This window comes from Kogia breviceps, chromosome 2 (genome assembly GCF_026419965.1).
Source record: "Kogia breviceps isolate mKogBre1 chromosome 2, mKogBre1 haplotype 1, whole genome shotgun sequence".
NCBI lineage: Eukaryota > Metazoa > Chordata > Mammalia > Artiodactyla > Physeteridae > Kogia > Kogia breviceps.
In genome coordinates, this window is record NC_081311.1 from 379,411 (window position 1) to 383,864 (window position 4,454).

Here is a 4,454-nt window from a genome sequence, read left to right on the forward strand (position 1 = left end):
CGTGAGGAACAGTGGCCTGATCCGGACACCTGTGTTTCCTGTGATGGGGAGAGAGGTGGGTTTCAGGCACAGCTGGATCCAGGCAGCCAGTGGCTCTGCCTTGCTCTCTACCATTATCCTCCTGTCAGCAGCTGCAGGGTATGGGTCCTGGGCCCAGCGAGGGAAACCCTTCAGAGTCACTGCAGCTGGCCAGGCATACCCGGACTTGCCCCAGCCACAGGGTGGGGTCCCTTGTGGGCGGCTCCCTGGGCAGGGAGATAGGCCAGGAGTCCCCACCAGGAGGTCGAGCAGAGCAGGCCAGCGTGTCCTGTATCAGCTCTGGTTCAGCCGAGGAGCACGGAAAACAGCCTGGGGCCAGGCAGCCCTCGGTAAAGCCAGGTGACACCCCTACAGGCCACCAGTCTCAGGGGGCCCCTGTCCTGTAAACGGTGGGGTGCGATCACAGAGGCACTAGGTGAATGATGCTGCCCCACAAACCTCAGCATGGCTTCCCTGGGGAGGGGTTTCCCTCCACCTACCCCCTTGTCTCTTGCAATGACCACCACAGCTGGGAATGTGGACCTTACTGGCATAGGCAGGGGGTGACACGGAGCCCTCCAGCTGCGGAGGCCTGGGTGCTGGCGCCTACCTGCCACGCCAGGGGGCTTGTGCTCCACCTGGTGGCCAGGAGCCCTGCCGTGTGGCCCTGGTGGTCCTGACCCCTGGACAGGAATAGTCTTGGATATGGCAGGTCCTCTGCTACCAGGGGCCACTGAAGCGGGAGGAGGACAAAGAGTCTGTGCGGTCGTGGTGGGGAGGTGCACCCCCACCCTTAAGGGGGCTGGGCAGTGCTGCGTCTGTTCTGCAAGCCCACTCCTTCCACTCAGCTATGGGGCCTGTGTGGGTGGCCTGGCGGAGGGCACCCATTCTTGACCCATAACCAGGCATCACTGCCTGGGCGCCAAGAACTGGGGTTGGGGGGGCAGGGGGATGCGCTTGGCCCTGGGAAGGGGAGGCGCCGACACCCAAGCAGCCCCGCCCAGCACCTCCTATGACAACTGCAGACAGAAAAGTTTAGAGCAGGACAGACAGCCCGTAGACCCCACCAGCTGGTTCCGCTGTAAATATTTTGGCCTATGTACCTATCGTATGGATTTGGAACCTTCTGCATATAAGTTTCAGGCATGAGGCCCTGCAGACTGTCACCAGGTCTTGCTCCCAAACCAGAGGAGGTGGCCCTGGCCGAGCCGTGGGCTCTCCCGTTTTCACCCGGCTCCTGCTCAAGGCCAGCTGCCCCAGCCAGTGTCCACTGCAAAGTCCCTGTTTCCCTAAACTGGCATTTAGACTGTTCTGCCCAGTCCCTGCCAGCGGGTGAGGCTCTAAGGCGCCTGTCTGAGCTGCAGGAGGGAAGGAGGGCTTGGGAAGCGCGGTCCCAGCCGTCACTGCTGGTCGTGACAACCGTGGGTGAGCGAGGGCCAGGTAAGCGGGCACCGCTGCCCAGCAGAAGGCGCAGGTTGCAGACAAGTGACACCCAACGCCCTGGGAGCGGGGGTGACAGCACTCAGGCAAGACACACGCACACACACACACCACGGGACACAGACAGTGAGATCGCTCAGCTTCTCACACACACACACACACACACACACACACACACACACACACACCCCACGGGACACAGACAGTGAGATCGCTCAGCTTCTCACACACACACACACACACACACACACACACACACCCCACGGGACACAGACAGTGAGATCGCTCAGCTTCTCACACACACACACACACACACACACACACCCCACGGGACACAGACAGTGAGATCGCTCAGCTTCACACACACACACATCACGGGACACAGACAGTGAGATCGCTCAGCTTCACACACACACACATCACGGGACACAGACAGTGAGATCGCTCAGCTTCCCCTGAACCGCTGGGTAGCTTGGAAGTAACAAGACAAGCTAAACACTGGCTAAGATTTTAGGGTCGAGAGAGAATCCAGGCAGGCATTTTTGAACCAAAGGTTGAAACAGCTGAAACCACGCAAACCTGTACACGTTTAAGCAAATCCCGATCCCACGAGAAATCTTGACTAAACGGCTCCACACAGCTGTAAAAGCCTCACCTCTGTGAAGCAAGCCACGCTCGCCAGGCAGTGGCAAGGCCCACACCGTGCTGCTGCGGGCTCCGACTGGCCTTGGGCAGCTGCCCCCACCCTGGCCCGGCTCTATCCTCCGACACCCGGGCTTCTGCTTCCTGCGCGCAGGCTTTCCGCTCAGAACCCACCCTCCACAGCGAGCGGGAGGTCTCAGGGTATCAGTCCCTCGTCGCCCTCCTGCCTGACAGGCCCCAGGGCGCCCTCATCCTCCGCCCAGCTGCGCCCCGCCGCCCTCCCCGTCACCTGCCTCTTCCTCAATCCTCCTACCCTCCCCCAAAGCACTCATCCCGTAACGAGTGCCCAGGTCCCCTCTGAACTGGCCCTTCACCGCGGCATCCGGGCATCGTCCCCACGCCCCGGCTCGCCCGCTGTCACCCACGTGGCGCAGACACCCTTGGGCTGCCGTGGTGTCACAACCCTCCGGAAAGTTTGCGCCCCTGGCTCTTTCCTCCAGCGGTGAGGCAGCTTCCAGGCGCGCCTCCGAGGGGCCCTCTCTCTCCTGCTCCAGGGGCGCGGCCCTGCAGGCGGGGACAGAGGACAGCTCAGGGGGAGCAGGCCAGACGCCGCGTGGGTCCTTCCTCAGCCAAGGAAGGGGCGGGGCAGCACACAGGCAGCAGTCCCTGGCTCACGTGCTCGGGAAGCTGCCATCAGTTCCTTTCCCCTCCAGCTTCGGGATCGCCGTTAACGAGGAATTCAAACACCAAGGTGAGAAGCACCTTCGCCTCCTCCTGATCTTGCCAGTTTGCATTGTCACGCACGAAGCTTGGAAGCATACAGAAGAATCCACTTTATTATTCTAACCGGAAGCCTTCTGTTGAATAAGCTATCCTTAACGAAGGGTAACGTTACCCACGCGTGTGAGGGCCCAGCGCAGCACAGTCCTCTTTGGCCTTTGACTGTTTGCTGACCCATCACTTCCTAAACCAACCCTTTGGCAATTTTCAGGTATGAAGTGGCCCTGAAACGCCTTCGACTGTAAACCCTCCACAGTCCTAAGGCCGGAAGGTTCCAGGTGCCACTGGCCTCAGGCCCACACAGGGGATCACCGTGTCTCTGCAGGGAGATGCCAGGCAGAGCTCTGCACGGAGGCCCAGCGTCTGACAGGCCTCAGCCGCGGGCTTCTGGGCAGCCACACTTCCTTAAAAGGCATCCCGGGTCTCTGGCAGGGCGCACAGGCGCCAGGCTCCCCAGGGCAAAGCTGGGCTCAGTGTGTGTTCCGGGCTCCCGGCGTCTGGGGGGCTGCCTGCCACACGAGGCCCACGCGGAAGCCAGGGAGGCTGGTTCCGTTCGGCAGGGACCCCAGAAGGAGCCCAGAGGCGGGGCCAGAGCCGGGGGCCCAGGCAAGGATGCCCATGGGCACAGCAGTTGCAGGCCGCAGCCCAGGGCAGAGGGTGGGGGGTCAGAGCGCCAGGGGCGCACGGAGTGCTGCGGGGAAGGGCGGGCTCAGCTGGGAGCCCTGCAGATGGCGTTTGTGTTTCACACGGCGATTCTGAAGCCAGGTGAGCAGGGCAACGACGGGCCACCCCCCTGCCCGGCCAGCCCCCTCACCTGCACTTCGGAGAGCTGCATCTCCCGGGCCAGCCTCCGGTGCTCCAGCGGGCCCAGGCAGCGGCGGTGCCGGAAGGAGCGCTCCAGGGCGCTGACCTGCTCCGCTGCGGAGGCTGTGCGCACACGGGGAGCCCGAGCGCCCTCTGCCTCCTGGCTCAGCCCTGAGGGAGGACGGGAGGGCACCCAGTCCGTGGGGCTGAAAGTGCTGCCTGGGGGGACAGCCCCCCTCCCCGGGAGGTGCCACCAGCTGTGACCGCACAGGGTGCTGGCGGCGGGGCCTCAGGAGAGCAGCCCGCCCTCCAGCCTCCCGCTGGGCCAAGGCGACACCCCTCCTCGCCTTCAGCTTGAGTGTGCAGGGGGTCCAGAGGCGTGGATGTCGAAGAGGATGACGGAGTGGACAGCAGTCCTGACACCGGCCCCTCACCCGCTGCCCAGCGCTCCCTTCCAGAAACCAGTTTCTTTCACCCGCAGACAAGGAACTCCGACTCACCAGCGGGGTGGGGTGGGGGTGTGTGCAGTGGGGGCTGGCGGAGCCCACCCTCGGCAAAGGCCTGCAGTCTGGGAAAGCCCTCCCATGGACTCCCCGTGTACCCAGGCTCTGTCTCCTGCAGGTCTGTTCTCTGATTTCTAATTACCAGATAGGGCAGCACCAAGAAGCCCCACGAGGTGAACATGTCTCCATGGTCGTTACTTAAACTTTTTAAAACATGCAAACTTACAGATAATACCAGCCCCACTTTTGGCCACGTAGGACTCGACA